The sequence below is a fragment of the Anser brachyrhynchus genome, assembly GCF_964034855.1.
Source record: "Anser brachyrhynchus genome assembly, chromosome: 8".
Classification (NCBI taxonomy): Eukaryota; Metazoa; Chordata; class Aves; order Anseriformes; family Anatidae; genus Anser; species Anser brachyrhynchus.
In genome coordinates, this window is record NC_137702.1 from 23,526,384 (window position 1) to 23,545,759 (window position 19,376).

Consider the following 19,376-nt stretch of genomic DNA (forward strand, 5'->3'; position numbering starts at 1 on the left):
TGAAGTCTTGAAAGGTCAAAAAGAGGTCTCCCTAGAGCATTCCCTTGTCCAGGCTCTCATGTCTTCAGCATCCCCCAGCTCTCTCAGCCTTTCTTCATAGAGGTGCTCCAGCCTTCTGATCAACTTTGTAGCCCTCCTCTGGACCCACTCTAACAGAACAACATTCTCCTTGTAGTAGTAGTACTTCTTGCAGTACTCTGCCCTCACAAGGGCAGAGCAGAGGGGGACGATCACCTCCCTCACCCTGCTGGTCACACCTCTGTTGATGCAGCCCAGGATGCAGTTGGCCTTCTGGGCTGCAGGCGGCCACTGTTGGCTCATGTTGAGCCTTTCGTCCGCCATTATGGATCCTTCCTTTTTTTGGGGGAGGCTTGGGGATGGCCTATAAGTGCACTAAAATCTGAGCTTATTGGGAGAAGAATGCAGTTTGCCCTGTCCTTGCCACTGCAGCAGCATTCAAGCAAGCAGAATCTCTGCCACAGGGAAGGAAGAACGGGACTTAAGGGAAAGCAGTGGGTTTCTCCAGGTACAGCCCTGAAAGGAGACGTGAAGGCAGGGCCAAGCAGTGAGACGTCCTCGTGCAGAGGTGCAGGTCACCCTCCAGGTGACTCTCTCCCTGGGCAGAAAGGAAAGCAGTGCTGTTCTGCGGTGATTAACATACCATGCTCTTTCTTTAAGAACCTTCTGACTCTTTTTACCCTGCCATAATTTTAGCATGCATAATTTTAGCAGTGGAAGTATTGTGAGAATTGTTAAGCCAAGTGTTATCATGCAGAGAAGGGCTGCAGAGCACCAATCTGATTTCCACCACTAGGCAAAATCCATTCATTTTCCATGGTGTAATTGCACTGATTTCAGACAGAGTTACATGCAACATGTAACATGTTACATGCAACATGTAACAATTTCAGACAGAGTTACAAGCAACATGCTTACGTAAAAGCCAGGCATCCTCTTTCATGCTCTCACGCCTACCTGTACTGTTGTGCTGCGCTACTTCTGTTTAGCGATCCTTCTTAAAATTTCCTTCCGGTACCGCTTACGCTTGTCTGTGTACAAAGGAGAACTCTCTCTGCAGCTTCTCCTATTTTACACTGACATAGAAATAATCTGTTTCAGTTTCTCCTGTGCCAGGAACAATAATTACTTAAGAGGTCTTCAGGTTTCTACCTAGGTGGTGTCTCAGTTTCTGTTTTCAGTTTGCTTCTGGGTTTCCGCTTCCACTGAAGTGGATGGTGGCAAATACGAAGTGTCTGTGCTGGAATCTGTGCATAAGTCTTAAAAAAAAAATGTCTTGGCTTGTTCTTTGCAGTTAATGTTATGCTGCCCAATTTTTGGTACCTTGGTCTTTGGCTTCTGGTATTGTTTTTAGAAAATGGATCTGAATTAATTTTGGTACTTCAGTATAATTGTCTTATTTGCTCCATAACTGCTTGGCTGGGGGTTTTGAAACATCAGGTGTGACAAAAGCTTCCCCAGCCTGAGGCATGGCTAGTTACACAAAGCAGAGCCTTCTGGTATTAGAAGGGTTTGTCACAAACCCACAGGCTATGCTTCAGTTAACCGAGGTTTGTTGGGTATACATGTTTTGGATGAAGAAGCACCAGTTGGACCATTTATTGCATTCAGAAACTTTCTGGCCTCTGAAACAACTGACTTCATGTGGTCACCAAAGGGTCCAGCAACCAGTAAGGAACTGACTGCAAATCTTCCCAGTTCCATTCCATTTTACTAGGCCAGTGGTTATCAAAGTTTTTGCTATCTTTGTCCCACAAGTTTTCCTGTGGAACACCATTGCACTCTCACTTGGAGCTGACATTTTTTGTAAATGTCAAGGTCTAATGTTGTTCCAAAGGCCATCTGCAGAGCTCCTTTGATAGAGTTTCCTACAGCTCTGCCCACTGTCACTTTGTGTTTTTGTCCCATTTCATGTAGAGTGTAGTGAGAGAAATGATGGTAGAAAGCTGTGGATGTCAGTGTGGTGAAGCTGAAGGTTGGGTGTGTTTTTCTGTTTGGTGGTAAAACTCTGTGTGGGTGGCTTATCCTGCATCTGTGGTTTTCCAATATCTGCTTTCCAGAGAAGGTTTTCCTATTCTTGTGTGATAAGGAAGGAAGCCTGGCAGTGCAAAGCAGGACGCGCTTTTGCTTTCTGCCCTCTGGGCAGAAGTCCAGGGGAATGGGAATGAATATCCCCAGGGAGACCAGTCCTGCCCCAAACTCACCAGCAGCCAAGCACCTACTGGTGCTGTCTAAACAGGAAGCTGAGACTTGTCCTGGGACTTCTGAGTCACAAATACCAAGTGTAGGAAAAGAGGAGGTGGGGCTGCTGTGCCTGCCCCCTTCTGTCTGTCTGTCCATCCATCCATCTCTTCCAGGTTCAAGGAGTGCTACCAGAGATAATCAGCTAGTGGCTAGCAGTCACACCACCATGCCTCAAACCCAAGAGTGATTGCACCCCAAGCAAGGGTAAATCTAGAAACCACGTGGAATAGAAAGGTAGCATGAATATTCAAGCATCCCGTATCTGGACCTAGTCACAGATAAAAAGTTGAAATGAAATGTGGAAAAAAAACAAGCAGTGGAAGGAAAATTTTTCCTTCCTCATAAACAGAAGGAGAACAGTTCTGGAGGAAGTGGAAATGCTGTACATGAAAGAGGTTGTGTAGGTTGACATATAGCCCAAATAATGAATGCTTGTTCTAAGCTTTCAGTAAGGATGTTGTATAAAGTTATTGTTGTAGTGTGTATAAAAAATACGAATATGGTAAGGGAAAGTCAACATCTGGAATGGAATCAAAATTTAAGCTTCTCAGTGTGAAAATGTTATGGTCCTTGAGTAATCTTTTTCTTTGACGACTGAAAGAATTGGCATGTGAAATTGCAGATTGCTTTGAAATAATTTTTCTTTAAATCTGGGGACAGAGAGGTAGCAGATACAGTACCCACCTTCAGAACCAGGGGAAAAAAAATCCAGAAATCTACATACTTTGTAGCTTTCTGCTGAAAAGTCTTAAAACGCAAGAGGAAGGATAGCTGAGGATTAGAAGGCAGTGAAAAGGGGATAAAGATATTTTTTTCTGTTTTTCTCACACCAAGTATCAGTCATTTTAGAGGTAATTTAATACATTTTGTTAATGATAACTAATTTCTTAGGAAGTGTAATAATCAAGAATCAAGTAAAACACTGATCCATAACCCCATAAGAATCTATTCCTTCATGGTAGAAATGATAATGGAAATTACAAGATAAAGGTGGACTAAGCTAAAGAGAGGAGTATTTTCCGATAGCAAATGGTGTCAGTGCTAGGACTGACCCTGTTTAATATATTTCTTGGTTATGTAGATATTTGGATGTGTCTTTTGAAGACAGCACAAAGCTGGGATTCATATAACTGTGGAAGGTTGATTTCTCTTACAGGAAAAAAAAAAGATGGTCTTTTAAACTGAGGATTGAAAGCAGTAGCATGAAGTGCAAAGCTGCTTTTTAAGAGAAAGGGAGCAAAAACTGTTGCAATAACCCTGTAAATTGTTCCTTAGAGAGGGTGGAGGAAGACATAGAAGGATGGTTTGTCAGTGTAAATGTGATTCAGCTGTAAGAAAGCTTTTATAAGACTGTGGGCTGCATTGCATCAGACCTTAAATTCCTAGTAGAGACAAACATTAGTGCAGTTACAGAAGCTACTTTTAAAACCCCACTTAAAGTATTGGGTACAGTTTTGATCCCTGCAATTTAAAACAGAAATATAAACTAGAAAAGGGCAAAGGGATTCCTGGGACCGTGAGGTCAGCCTTCGTGGACTGATTCCTGTGAAAAAAAGAGTAGTTTGTTATTTAACCTAGCAGTTAGCATATTTGCAGAATATGAATCATAGAATCATAAGCCATGTTTCTTACTGAATATGTGTAGAGGGAGACTACTTGAGTATAATAGAGTCCAAGACAAATTAATTATGAATAGGTAAAGCTGAAAACTGCTGAAAACTTTGTAACCATTATGAACAGCTTTGTGTGGCTTGTAGGATTGCTTCTATGCGGAGTTTGAGGAGGAGATCATCCAAGAATAATCTTAGAATAAAGGGTGGGAAACTTAATGGTACAGGTCCTTGGTACCCAACCTGTAGCATTGGGTTTAGTAAGAAACTAAATGATGGAGAGCATTTAACAGCCGTTGATCTAATATTAATGTTCTGCTACTGCTCTGGGATTCTCCTTGTCACCTACCAAGATCAGGAAGTTTTTCTACCTGGTGCAAACTGAACTCTGTATTTGTGGTTTTTGCCTTGCTCTGACGTATCAGATACAGGTGACAACAGGAGTCAAGAGACCACACAAGGTGTGCTGGCTCTTTTGCTGGTATCAGTTGCTCTGATGCACTACTGGCTAAGCACATGGCCAGATTTCTGAAGAAGAAGGAACTTTTTCCCTCTGAGATTGTCAGTGACTGTGGTATGGAGCATAGCCTTCTTCCCTCCACCAGCAGGGAGGTTCTCCTGAAGAATTGCCTTTATTGTCAAACAAATAGAAAACATTTTTTTTTGCTTCTAAGCATCTGTTACATGGTTGGGAACTGAGCTTGGTTACCTAGAATGAAATTCAATAACATGAAGTATGAGGCTACCTTTTTGGAACCTAATAATAGGAATTGCTGCTGTTTCTTGAACATTCACCTTCTGGAAATGGTAGAAGAGTAGGACTTCTGTCTGTTAAAGGAGTAATGCAACTGCAGGGGAAACACGTTTTGCTCCTGGCTTCATCAGATGCAGTCTTCGTTTGAGAGATTTCTTGTTTTCCACTTCGTTGTTTTTTTCCTGAGAAAGAGGACATCTGAGGCAATGCTGAAATGTTTTGTATGTTACTACATTTTGGAAATATTTATTTCACTAGGAATAGAAAATAAATTAGTGCACACACTGAAAAACTTTGTCACTATCCTGGAGGTTTTCAGTTTGTACTCAAGGTACTTTCCCAGATGCAGAACTTGCTAACCTGATCAATAGAGTTCAAGAAAAGCAGCATTTCAAGAAGGGAGCCTCAGTCGTACTGTCTTAAGCAGATGATTAAGAGTGGGTTTGAATTATTGTCCTCGTGTTTTATTGTACATGTTTACAAAGACTCTTTTTTTTGTGCCTTTCAGTGTGACTAACTGTCTTATTGCAATATATGGAATTGTTGGCACAGGGATTAAAAATAATCATAACAAATTGCGCAGGACTGTTGTGCAATGATACAGACAGGCATGAACAGACAAAATCCCAACCTTCTCTAGGCTTTTATCAATGTTGCTAAAACTTTTCTTAACAGATTATCTCATCTGATAATCTCATTTCTTTTGTCCCATTCCCATTGGATACAACCTTTCCATACCTTGAAGTGTCTCATAGAAACAAAAATGGAGACGATGTAATTTAAATCATCTTATTGTTCAGACAGACATGGGAAAAATGCTGCTTTTCTGACTAAGAATTTGTGCACATTTTTATGACCACGTAAATTACAACACGGCTTGAGTATTCAGCCCAGAGATGTACAGAGACATTGTGTTGTGCCCTAAACCACAGGAGAGCAAAAGCAATCCTGGGAATTGAACCAGGATTCTCCAAGGCCTGCTGCAGTGCCTCTGTCAAGAAAGCAGTAAGTTTAGACTTTTGTAGGAAAAGAAAACAAAAATGCACACAGCTGTTACACGCTTGAGCTACGCAAATGTGGGTCTTCTATGTAGTATTCTGCACCTCTAAAAGAAAACTAAGCACTTGGAAAGACAGGTACTTTTTTAACTCTTAATTCTAAAGTCTGGTACACTAAGCAGAGAAAAGCCCCTTCCCTATACCTGTCCTGAAGTCTGCTGTCTCTTCTGCCCTACAAGCTCTTCCTGCTGCTCTCCCTCCCAGCGTCTTGCATTCCTATCCTAGGGTACCCTGAAGCACATGCAGAAACGCTTACTGGTTTCTGCTCAGCATCAGATATTCCCAGCTAGAAAAGCAAGCTGGGAACTGGGGAGGACTCCAGCAACAGACAGGCATGAGGGAGCTTGGAGAAGGTAACACTGGGATGAAAGAGAAATGCATCTGGCTCCCAGATGCATCAGCTCTGCTGAGTAGGTCACTGAGGGCATGCCTACACGAGTGTCACGTTTGCTCCGTGCAGGTCTCCAGCTGGCTGACACACTGCACCATGCCTTGCAAGGAAAGACAGAGATGGTGCTGGGCTGGAGCTGAGGCAGAAATATAAATGTCCACAACCACGTACAGACATTACCAGTATATCTCTCAGCAAGCTTCAGCCGCAGGGGAGGACATTTCCCTATGTTCATCTAACAGCTTTCTAAATGAAGCAGATGTCAACCTGTGTAAGTTAGCACAGCTCTGCTGAGGCTGTCCTGTGAGGACTTGGTCCTACACATTGAAAGCACTGAGATTTTTAGGTTGAAATCTGTCTCGAAAGGAGTGGTCGTACCAGCCAAAAAGAGGATTCTTTGTATAATCTTGCTGCTGGTCCCTAATCGTGTACTCTGTGTGTGTGGCTAGCAGTACTGGAAAGAAAGCTTCAAGTCACACACAGATGCAATAACCTTGTTCTGAGATGCACATCTCACTGATTCAGAAATCAGCTCTTAGGAATTTACGGGTATCTCAGCAGTAAGGATGGATAAAACCATTGCTTTATCATCAGCATCTGCCAGGTCCCCTTGATGATACTTTTGTTATTAGCCCAAATGACATTTTAGGATGATGCATTGCTACAGTTCTAAACACCCCATGCCTAAAAGCTTTAACACCGGAAATTTGTATTTGGTGCACTTGGTGGATCAGAAGGCAGGATGGAACAGTGAATTTAGTCACGTTTACTTGATGTTGTGTCAGAGCCACCAGCCTTTTTAAAATAAAACCAAACAAATGCTCTGAAAAGGCTTAAGAGTACAAGGTGATTTCCAATAAGCTTCAGTTTTGTTCATGGCTTTTTTTTTTATTATTCCAACTCTTTCATGTGCTGTCCTATAATCATAAGTTAGTCATTACGTTACAGGGTGTGAAGTATTTGAGATGTTTTCCAGGTTCATGCTGAACAAACTAAAGATCTGAGTTTTAAATATAGAAAGCTTTCTATTTCGAAGTGCAGTATGTTTTTCTTTCAGACCTGTTCAAGTATCTCACTGTCACTCGTTATGCTGTTTTGATGTTGTTACACATTTTGGTCATAGACTTTCATAAGCAAAAGGAGCTGATCATTTGTGAAGTTTTGGTGGTCTCTGATTCTCAAGTGTGGTTTCAGAGAAGCTGTAGAGTAATGAAAGAAGGAACGTAACAAATCCTTTCTCAACAGGATCTGAAAGGTGATCCACACAGGGTATCTTGCTGAAGTTGCTAATTCCTCCGTGTGCCTTAAGCAGTAAACGTTGTTCTGAGAATAGAACTCTGACATAAATGAAACGCAGTTAACTGAAAGGATACCTGTGCTAACGTTCATGTAAATAGGGGGCTGCAAGCAAAAAAAAGCCTCCCTGCAGGAGTAACTGCACCTGGCTGCACTCTTTCCAGTCCAAGTGAGCATGAGAACCTGCAGGGTCAAAAGTCCAGTCCTCCTTGTCACTGGAAGTCATGCTCCAAAAGTTATCCCTTTTGGTGCTGCAGCAATGTGTGTGGTTCGTAGCCATCTTGTGTTGAAGAAGTACTTCCACACGCCATTCTGTTGTTTCAAATTACTGTGGTCTCTGGTAATCGATAAAAACGAGCATTAAACCCCAGCTTGTCCTGTCATAATGAATGGTGATTTTTATGGTCAGGTTTCTGTCTGTAGCAGTATTCTTTGAAATGCTCGCTGTAGGGCTGGTACAGGGAAGGAAGGAGGAAAACTTTTGACAAATGGTATAGGAAATAGTCTGAGGAAGAAGGATTCTGCTTGATCAAGGAGTGGGTATTTTTGGAGTAGAGGAAGCCTATGCAACAAGGACAAAAACTGCAAGTGAAATGGGCTCCTGCCACTTCAAGTCCAGAAAAGTGTCAGCCACAAGCCTTCCCAACCAAAGAGCAGGGGAGAATTAATTCCCAGGTAGCAAAGCACGTAAGTTTCAAGGTGATGCAGCCACTACTGATGAAGACACAAATTATGTCCCCAAGAAAAGGGCAGAGAATTGCAAGTTGAACAGGAAAAGCAAAATGGATGGGACCAACAAAGTTCTGTTTAAGTGAGGCACTGGAGAGAAAACAAAAACAGTGGTACAGCTCTTTCTGTGATAGCTGTGGTCATACTACATATATCAGAATTCTGATGGATGAAAGAAATTTGATGGTATTTCTGTTGAAACCGTGACAGAAAGTAGAGAGGAGAGAGAGCAAGATATTCTGCTAGGGAGTGAATGTACATATACTAAAGAATATGAGTATTATATTTCTCTAAAATACTCGTAGAAGTCAGCTTAGAGTCTAACCAGGTGAATGAACCAGGAATTTCAGCAGTATGACAGAATCCCATGGATTAAAATTCCAGACCCAGATAGGAGAAGTACAGCTCAGGGTCTGTATTAATGAGTGCCTAACCTGGATGACTACTCTGACTGTGATACACCGCAGGAGGTCACCGAGGCTGCAAGAGAAGGAAATGCAGTAGTAATGGAAGACTTCCTCCACCTCTCCCTTTTCTCCACACCCACGGATTTGGCAAGTGTCTCATCAAGACATGATGGACAGAAAAGATTTTGAGACACAATTAGTGGTAGATTCCTAGAGGAGCTGGCAAGGAAGCCCCCAAGAGGCAGTGGAGTCCCTTCCATTCTCCTGGCACGTCAGACGTGGTACCCCAGGCTGTAACCCAAGAGCCATTCTGCACCAGCAGTCACAGTGCACACTCAGCATTCTTGCAGGAGTGATGAAAGACAAATGTAAAAACCCTCCATGCTCACAAATGCAGTCAGCTTCAAAAAGGGAAACCACCTAAAAATGAGGAAGCTTGCTGGAAAAACAACAACAAAGGAGGAGGTAACCTTTCCAGGAAGAATGGGCATAAGGGCCCGATACTAGAGGCTCTGAGCCAAAGTGTGTCACCCATGCACAGCCAAGGAGGAGACAAAGGAAGCAGCTGGCTGAGGAGAACGGTCATGTTCTTAAACTCTGGCAAGTTACTTGTAAAATACAAGGCTGATCAAAAAATCTGAGGAGCAATCCTGTCCGTTTCTTAAGCACTTCTAGAGAACTGCTACCTATTTGGGTAGGGGCTGCTCAGTACCAGAAAAGCACCCAGAGCTGGTAAGATCACAGCAGAAAAGCTAAACCAATCATGTGCCTTCGCATTTGATGTGGGAGGAACAGGCGTGTTTCCCCAACTGGTGTGCGTCAGAGCATCTGCTTAGCAGAAAGCTGTGGGACAAGCAGGCCAAGAGAGTGGTAGCAAATCACCAAGATCAAGTACTGCCACAATAGAGTCCTGAAAAAAGCTAACTCCAACTGCCTGCAGTGGCTGGTTAACTTCTCTTACAACTGCCTTGGGGCCTGAGATCCCAAAAGTTGACAGACTTGAGACCTTCCCTCTGGGAAGAGATCCCAGAGTAGATGTGGAGAGCCAGTGGTCAGCAGAGACCCACCCTGAGCTCTTCAGTTGGAGCTAAAAGCTGAATTAGTGGGCAGCAGCCCTGGAAGTATAATATATTGGGCAAGAGTCAGTGTGAGTTTACAAAAGGAAATTCTGCTTCTCAAACCTGTTGAAGAGGTCTGGAAGGATGAGGAAGCCCATGGATAAGAGAGAGAGTCAGAGATGCATCCTAGTTAGCTTTCAAAGAGTCCCTCTTTCAAAGCAAGTGTCTGAGGTGTGTTTGTCCTGCCATTTCTCTCCATTTTGGTCACTGCTGGCTACACGGAGCTTTTCTCTGAGTAGGTGCCGGTCTGAGGGTCTGCAAAACATATGGCAAGATAACTGTGTAACCACAGCAAATCATTTATGCCCTGCTGGGCCTCCTGTGGTTCCTGTAAAATTTTGGGATAACAGCTTTCTCCTGAAAGCCCTCTGTTATTGTGTGGGACTCCAGTATTGCAGCAGTTGCGCTTGTGCAATGCGCTGTCCGACCAGGGCTGGTTACTTGCGTGGGTAACTCCCTGTCTGTACCCCCACACCATCACCTGCTGAAAGGCAGAGAGATGCTGAACGAGGAACCTCCATGAGCCATTATCTAAACATGATGCAGAGGGCTCGTGGGTCTGGTGCCCCATTGAGGTTTTATGGAGAGAGTTTTTATGAGGAGCTTATTTTTTTTGGAATAGCTGAGGTATTTTGAGACTGATTTCTCAGGGTATGATCACCCACATTCAAATGATGGTGGATCAGCGCTTCTGGAAATTGAAGAGAGACCAGTGGAGGGGTAGGGGATTGTTTGGTGTGGCATTGGGTTGTTTATAGTAGAGTGTTTTTATTGTTTGTTTTTCTTTATTATTTTGACTCAAAATTTTCATCTTATTTCTAGTTGCTTTAAATTAGGAGTTTAGCAGAAGGTAGGCTCTAAGACTGTATTTTTACTTTGTATGTGAATTAATGCACGTATTTAGAGGTAAAGAGCACAAGTATTCTTGTTTTAGAGACCTCCTTAAACACAGGTAATGGTGCAGACCTGAAAATAGTCCGAACACAGTAGCTGGAAACACTGGGAGGCACGTAGGGTTGCACAGGGAAGTGGGATGCTGGTGAGACAGTGCTCCTTAGCAGCCTTGTGGTAACTCACAGCACCTGGCTGGTGCGTGTGGTCAAAGAAAAATGTGTGTAGAGAGTTCTTGCAGATATTCACAATTCAATTCACAGTCTCGCACAATTCAGTTGGAGCCATATCCAGTTCCTGTGGGAAAGACAATAATCATTCTTCTCAACCTAGGAGCTAGATTTAATATACCCGATTCTTCTCTTTTTTACATAAATGCTGAGTAGGCAAGTTTTTCTGCACAAAAAATCTACTTGTAAAATATATCAAATGAATATTAATACCAGTTATTCTATACTGCCAAAGAATTGAAGATTAACAGTAGCAATGGCCAATGTCCATGCATTAAAAGAAAGGCAGAAATCTCTTTAAATACCTTAGATTGCACCTATGTCATTAAATTACTGTAAAGATTGATTGGTTTGGCATTAATGAAGCAGGAAGCTCTGCTTTAGAGCTATCTCTGCAGCTTTGGTTTGGTCACCCCTGTGTAGAAATCAGGGCAAGCATTCATTCACTGCTCATATTTCACTCCCTAGCTACATGCTTCAGAACCTCCTAGCCTTCATCAGGGCTAACAATGCTCCTTAATATATATTTGCTGTGTTATCTATTATATTTATATTACTGTTGTTGTTAGAGTGCTTAGTATTGTAAGCCAGGGAATGAGTGCGAAATGACTTTCTTGCAATCTGCAGCTGTGGATACTTGTAACTCTAAAAATCAGAGTCCAGCATCCAGTCAAAGAATAAAGAAAATACACTTAGAAGGCACTATTAAATGGTTTGGCTTATGTTATCTGCCTTACGTCACATGAATATGCTTTTTGCAGAAAGACGGACAAAATTAAAATTATCAAATTGTCTTAGGTCATCTATCTGTGAGGCTGCTGTCTGTCAGCTTGCAGTCATCTCTTCTGTGCCCTTATATGTCTCAGTTTCTCCAACAAACACATCAGAAAATCACAGCTCAGACAGAAGAGATCTTCCTTTTAAAGAATCAGATCAACCCCTAAAGGATGTATTAGCTGTGGAAAAAATGAGCCTTGGGTGCTGTGAGAATGTGCCATGGCATATCTTAGCGTACGCAAAAATAGCTCGAATAATAATCAGCATTTGCAAAGTTGTTAAATTCTGATATGTCCTAACTTTTGTCACTTGGCCTAGCGACATGAAGATACTATCATTTAAAAAGTTTTCTTTGTGCCCTTCTGCTAACGGTGAAGGAAAAGGGGCAAAACAAACTCAGGTCGTGAAGCATTAAATAAATAGAAATAAGGTGTCAAAACCCCAAAGTGTACCCCTGAAAGCCTTGCTGTGCTATATTCTGCAGTGCAGTCTTCTGCACCTCTGAAATGGAGGTGCCCCAAACTGTGCTTGGGATCGTTCTTGGGGTGGCACCGCACTGCATTGCTCCCTGGCAGTCCCAGGCAGGGAAGCGCTCGCCTTCTTGGTGCCAGCTTCTCCAGTAGGCTTCATCCAGTCAATATTTTTGGGATCTTAAGAGAAGAAACTGAAGAAGTGAAGAGACAGCAGCTAACTCTGCCTGCTGTAAAAGACAACGGAGACACTCTGTTGTTAATGCCCTACTCTGGCAAGGGCACATGCCATGGACTACACCCATGGCTGTAGTCCATGGCAAAAGGTGGGCAGGAAATCCCCATCAAGGTATGTCTCCAATTCAGTGTTTTTCCTGATCTCTGTGCGTCTGTTGCCAATGCTGAGCGGCCGCAGGCATTTAGGAGAAATGATTGTTGTCTTTATATAACTTTCCAGGGAAAAAAGTGTGAGGTAGACTTACTGAATCCCCAGTTTGTGTGCTTTGCTCATAATATTTTTCCCAACAGAAAGCAGGCCCAAACACATACTTAAGTAGGAGGAAAATATGGGAAGCTCTTACTTCTTATTCCAAACACACAACCCCAGCAGAGCATTCATAAACTGATAAAATTACAACATGAAGATGAAAAGGAGTCCCAAGCACTACTCTGAAGGGACAAATCATCTGAACGCCCTTATCACAGGCAGTTTGGGTCTTCTCAAAACAGATACAAATTTCAACTCTACACTTTCAGAGTGCCACAGTGGGTGGCCTGAATGTCACACTTCGTGGAAGACGTGTCCTGTGTTGCTTAGTGCTTATCGGAAAGGGATCTGTCGCTACACCAGACATCCTACAAGCTCTGCAGCAGGGTTCTGCAGGGATCACATCTTCTGTGTGTTCCTGTCCGCTACTGAAAAGTGGGCATCCAAGTTCTTCGCGTGACCCCAGATTTTCCTCCATCTCCCACTAAGTGAGATGAAAGTTAGTTATCCAGGTCTTTGAGTCCAAGGTGGACAAATGGTGAAAAATTATGATCATGTTCTTCAAGTCCTTGTTCAGGAATCGAGACAGGTACTGTAATCCCAGATCTGTTCAAGACTCATCTGACTTTGTGCCAGTCACTTAACCACTTTGCACTTGGTTTCCATACAAGCTGTAATAGTGAATTCTCCTTTTTCATGCTCAGAGTACTAAGTGTGAATTTGGGACAGGGAGTTCATGGTTGTGCAGACCCAGGTACCACATGCCCTTTCACTGAAATTGCATTAATAAACAGCTAGTGGTGGGGTAATCAGCTGGCTTCGGGCATGCTGTGTGAGGGACAGGCTGCCCACAAAGCAAGCTCCCTTCAGGCACACCAGGGTCTGTCCCACCAGGGCTATCTAAAAAGTGAGCTGGTAGACCTAACTGAGTGAGACTTCAGCTACCTGCTCACCCAGAAGGCAGAGATAAGGAGAACTCCAATCATGGAATAAGAGTTTTCTGAGCACTCCTTGATAAAATGTTTGCTGGGTCTCCATGATCTTATGCTAAAAGCATCAGTCTTAGTTCCTCTGGGTGGGGCTATGACAGCTCGGTTGTTCTGTGCCAAAATGGCCATAGGATCTGAGGAAAAAACATCAAAGTAATCTGGACCGTATTTTTATTGCATTCCTTTGCTCATCTAATTAGCAGTCACATATTAATAAACAATTTATCTAGCCTTTGCCCTGAGAGGCATATTTAAATCCCTGCTCACAGTAAAATTAACCGAATCAAATGTCAGGACAAAGTTTGGGATGATCATTGCTAAGGGCAGAGTGGCGTCCTCAGCCCCCACATATTAAAAGGACAGATGATTAAGCAGGTCATGTTGTTGTCTTGGTTTAATGTCCTCAGCAGTTTCCCCCACTTATGGAGGAGTTACTATAAACAGGTATAAATAGTTTATATCATTTCCCCTCCTAAATAGTATCAGAAAATAACTGAACTTGTGTGTTTACTGCCACGGCTTTTGAGCAATCACCTGAATTTCATCACATAAATAAAAATACTATATAAAAAACATGTATGTAAGCATGTTGACAGCCAGGAAAATATTTTCTCAGTAAAATTCTTATATCTTTTGATCAATGAAAACAAATTGTTTCACTTATTCTGATAAGTGACTTTATAAGCTAGCCTGCAATAGCTTTGTTCTATCATTGTGTTTGTTGAAATGTTTAATATGCAAAAATCCTAATGTCTTTTTTTTTTTTTTTTAATTTTTTCACTGTGAAGCGATGTGGATGGGGAAATAAGCAAGCTATAAAGTTGGGACTCAGAAGCATCTGATTTCGTTGAATGATTGAATGCAAAATTTGAATGAATGATCTTTTCTGCAGGTAAAAGCAGCATAGCTTCACTTAATCAGGTTGCTCCAGCCTTGAATGAATGCTCGTGGAGCAGAACAAAGGTTGGCCAGCAGTTAATATAAGGTGTGAACACACAGAAGAAAGAAAACTTCCTTTCTTTCTGTGTTAGTTTAGTGGTTTGCTGCTTTCTGGCCTGTGGTTGGGATTCCCGCTGTGTAAATACTAATGATCTTCAGCCACTGTGGTATTTTTTAAGTGAATGAACACAAAGAGCTTTGAGCTGGCACAAGTACGTGGGGCTCCCTAGGTTAATTACTTCCCTGCTTCTTCCACCCACCCTGGCTTTGGCATGTGTTGGGGTTGGCTCTGTGGTTCACACATGCTTACTTCCCTCCTCATTCTTAGAGAGGTAAATAGGTGTCCTGGTTCCAGTTAGGACAGAGTTAATTTTCCTCATAGTAGCTGGTAGGGTGCTATGTTTTGGATTAGGATGAGAAGAGCGCTGATAACATGCTGATGTTTTAATTGTTGCAGAGCAGTGCTTACACCAGGCCAAGGACTTTTCAGCTTCTCGCTCTGTCCTGCCAGCGAGCAGGCTGGGGGTGCAGCAGGAGCTGGGAGGGGACAGACCCAGGACAGCTGACCCAAACTGGCCAAAGGGGTATTCCATACCATCTGGCGTCATGCTAAACAATATATAGGGGTGGCTGGCCGGGGTGGGGGGCCGGCTGCTCGGGGATATGCTGGGCATCGGTCAGCGGGTGGTGAGCAATTGCATTGTGCATCACTTGTTTCTTACACATTATTATTATTAATACTATTATCATTATCACTATTATTATTATTGTTATTATTATATTCCTGTCTTAATAAACTGTCTTTATCTCAACTCACAGGCTTCACTTTCCCGTTTCTCTCCCCCATCCCAGAGAGGGAGGGGGGAGGGTGAGCGAACAGCTGTGTGGTGTTTAGCTGCCAACCAGGTTAAACCACAATAGGACACCTATGAAAGTAAGGATATAAAGGGAATATAAGTATGGGAGAATATAGGTCTGACTGTGAGATGTAGGGCTGGAGCAGGATGACTGCAAGTCATTTGAAGTCCCCAGCAGCGCAGAGCTTCTCCAGTGGGGCAGGATGACAATTCCTTGCAGGGTTTTTATTGCAGGCAGGGCAACAGAAGGAATTGCTTCTGACATTGTAGTGGTCATTGCTGTTAAGTCATCTGTCTTCAGACTGTAATGCAGGCTTCCCTGAGTGTTGTGTTTTGCAATAGATGGACAAATTCCTTCTCCCAGTGCCATGGGATTCTGTGCATGAGTCTTCAACATTAGTCCTCTACTGTCCTGAGAGGTAATTCTGACCTAGAGTTTGAAGATGGTTGATCTACCATTTCATTTTGCTTGAATAGCCAAAGGAAATCCCATTCCAAAACAAACAAAAATCCACCAAACAACAGAACAATAACAGTTTACAATAAAATATGTGGCTGGATTAGTTTTTAGTACAGATTGTTGGCAACACGTGGGAAGTCAGCTCTGAGTACCAATCCCTTCTGAAAAACAGGCTTTGAAAGAAAGAAGATTGAAGCTGCAGTTGCAGAGTCCAAAGGTTTGACCATGCCCCTAGCGGAAAGCATTCAGCCATTTCTCATTCTCCATTGTGCAGTGAGAGATTTTCTAGGTTTTCCCTGTGCCAAACGAGACTTATTGTTACAGGTTCACCCCTTGTTTCCATCCCCGCTAGTTTTCCCATAGCCTATTTTCAGAAAGGTACTTAAACACATGCCTAAATAAACAGCTCTGCTTTTCAGGAGGATGCTTGAAACACACAGCTCATTCATCGCGTGTGGTAAGCTGTGCTTCTGCTTAGACCTTGGACTGGCTGTTGAAGGAGGGAAGAAAAGCTGCAAAGAGGAGTTGCGTTACAGGCCTGCAGAAAGGGAGAGATCAAAGAGCTGCTGCGCACCCACTCAGGTGCTTTCTCAGATTAGAGACTTAAGTATTCCAGGAAAGCTGCCTAATATTTTAAGCAGGAGGATGCGGAGGCACATCAGGATTCACTGGAATATGATTTGCTTCCTGGGGCATTCAAAGGCCCTTTCTTTACTTACAGCTCAGAGTGTGTGATCTCCCTCAAAATTCGGTGTTTCCCCTCACATCAGAGAGTGCCTATTCCTGCTGTGCTTTGCTTACCACAGGTGTGGGCTTGCTGCCTGCAAAAAAGATGTCTAGGAAAGCCTCTCTCTTTCCTCTGGACACCAATTTCCTGATATTGGAGAGATATTTTGCATTTAAAGTTTGCATTAGTCCTTTGGGAGAAGGACTCCACATAGAATTAACTTGATCTGGTAACATTTTTAAGATTTTAACTTGATGGACATCAAAAGTCAGTGTTACTAACCCTTCTGGCTTTGAGCTGCAAGTTCAGGGATCGGCTTTAGATCTGGAATTTGAAATTTTTCCCTAATGTTCAGCTCCAGATGCAGAGTTCTGACTCACGTTTAAAGGAATTTGAGAAATGCCAATCAGAAACATGAAATGAGACCTTCATAAGTACACGGGCTTGCTGAGATGAGCACAGAAATGCCCAAAATTGGAATCTGCTTGTTGTCTTCCCGCCACCATGTCATATGATGCATCTGAAATGACCACAGTGTTTCCCATTTTAAGCCTCATAACACCCTCCAAAACACACTGGGCACGCCACAGCTAGGTGACAATCCTATCATAGTTTCAGTAAAAATTCCACCTGTGTTTCTGGTATCTGGTGCTGTGGGAAAGCCACCAGCAAGGCTCATGATGAAAGCTTTGTGGCACAGCAGTGAGCTTTCAGCATCGCAGCGGATTTAAGATGAGGGAGGGAAAGGAGCAGTGGGAGCCAGTGCCTTGGCCATGGAGGAGAGGGCGTCAGCCAGACAGACCTCATTTAAAGCTGGAAATGTTTGAAGTGCTTGAGATGGCCCAAAGCCTTCCAGTTGCAAGGATGAGGGCCAGGGCACTTGAAAGGGTGGAGCTTGGGAAAGTTTTGTCTGCAGTAGAAAGAAGTTAGCTTGAGATCACAGGATAAAGCGGCACCCAGCTCTCCCCTCTTATGCTCTACCGTAACAAAGCATGTCGTAACCCTGTATCAGGAGTGAGTCATACCCCTAAGACTTCCTTTCAGTGGCTCTTCTGTGAATTGTTTACGTTGCAAGGAGAGGATGTGTTACTTCCAAATTGTTTCTACTGCTTCAGTGGTTTGCTGGAGGGATGGGTAGCCAGGATTGTGGCCTGTGACAGCAAATGACCACTGCAGCAGCATGGCCGTATCGAGAGGCAGGTTCTCCATCCCCACTCTGTGTCTGAGCCTTTGTGTTGTTTGTCCAAGAGCGAACATGTTGTTTGCATTGTATGTGAAGACTGTGCCAGCAGGCACTGGGAGCTGAGATGCTAAGGGGCCTTCCTGCTGGCATGAAATCAGTGTCCTTCACATGGTTCAATGTTGCATCTCCAAGGGGGGGGGGAAATGCCATTGGGTTCTTTCATCTCAAATGAGATGAAAGGTGGGATTTGCCAAATTTATGCAAGGAAGTCCATTCAATATAGAATCCTATTTCAAAAGAACTGAAGTAGAAATGGGTTTTTGCTTCTCAACTTGCCAAAGCCCCGGGAACCCCAGCATGGGACCAAGGAAGCCAAAGGACATGGGCAGGCGGAGTGCTCACCCTGCCGGGCAGCCTGCTAATGCCGCTGTGCCCTTAGTGATATGGTTTAGTGGAGGACTTGTTAGTGTTAGGTCAGAGATTGGACTAGATGATCTTGGAGGTCTCTTCCAACCTAGATGATTCTGTGATCTTTGTGGCATTTGGAAGCTTTCTTTGTCCAATTCTGGCATATTGAGATTGTGTTACCAGATTTTCTTCAAAAGAGGAAAAAAGTATTGAGAAAATCCGGATGTGGTGCTTCTGCAGTTTATTTCCTGAGCATTCTTGTCATTCCTTTTACTGTCCACAGTGAGGATGTTTGCTTAAGGCTTTGCCCCGAGTCCTGTGATTAATTTTCATCTCTGCTTGCCTGGGCTTCCAGTGACCCTATGGAAATCTTATCATCTCGTTGCGCCTTTCTTACCTCTCCATAAAGTGCTGAGAATACTTTCTCCCCCTCTAGCATATATTTTGCTTATCAGGCTAAAATCGGTGATGACATGGGCTGTCTTTTCCTAGATATGGATGCGAAATGCCCAGTGCAGTGGAGCCCTGAAGTGGGGAGGTACCAGCACACACACAAGCCTGGATGGGAATTGATTCTTCCCAGAGCATCTACAAGCACAGGCCTGTAGCACCTCTCGTGGTGGGGGCAGCTTGTGGTGCCCCTGGGAGGGGAAGAAGCTGGGAGGCACAATGCAAACCCTTCTCTAAATCTGGAAAAGAGAGAAGGAAACCGGAATGCCGCCGCACAGCTGGGGCATGACTTGTTGTCTGGGGCATGACTTGTCAGCAGCCTGGTGCCTGTGAGTGTGTGGGCTGCGCCTTTAAATTTCCACCCAATTGAGAAACAAGAGGGTAAGACTTCCACGGGACCCTGTCTCTCTGAGATGATTTGTGGGAAATGTAACTGTTAAAACAGTTCTTGCTCTGCAGGGATAGGAATAACAGAAACACTTCTCTATAGGCGCTCTTGGGCAGACTGTTAGCAGCAGCTTTGAGCTTGCCAAGCACTCGTATTTAGAGTTAAAACAGGGTTTTTGTGCCAGGCTGGGATTCTCCCAGCAAAAATTTCATCGGGACAGTTCAGAAGTATAGGTTAGGTTGTCCACAGGAACGGTGTTTCAGGGCACCCTGCTTCCATCAGCATCCTCCCTTCAGGACCAAGGCCAGCTTGCTCTGCTGCAGTGTCCTAAGCTGCCTTACCTTATTGGACTGATTTGCAGAACTCTTGAGGGGTGGAAGTTACAATGAAAATTAATGAGGATTCGCTTATGTAATAGACACTACTCTGGAAAATCAAGTCTTTAAGTCCTTTGCTTCAAGCAACCCACAACAGAGGCTGTCATTTACCTTTCGT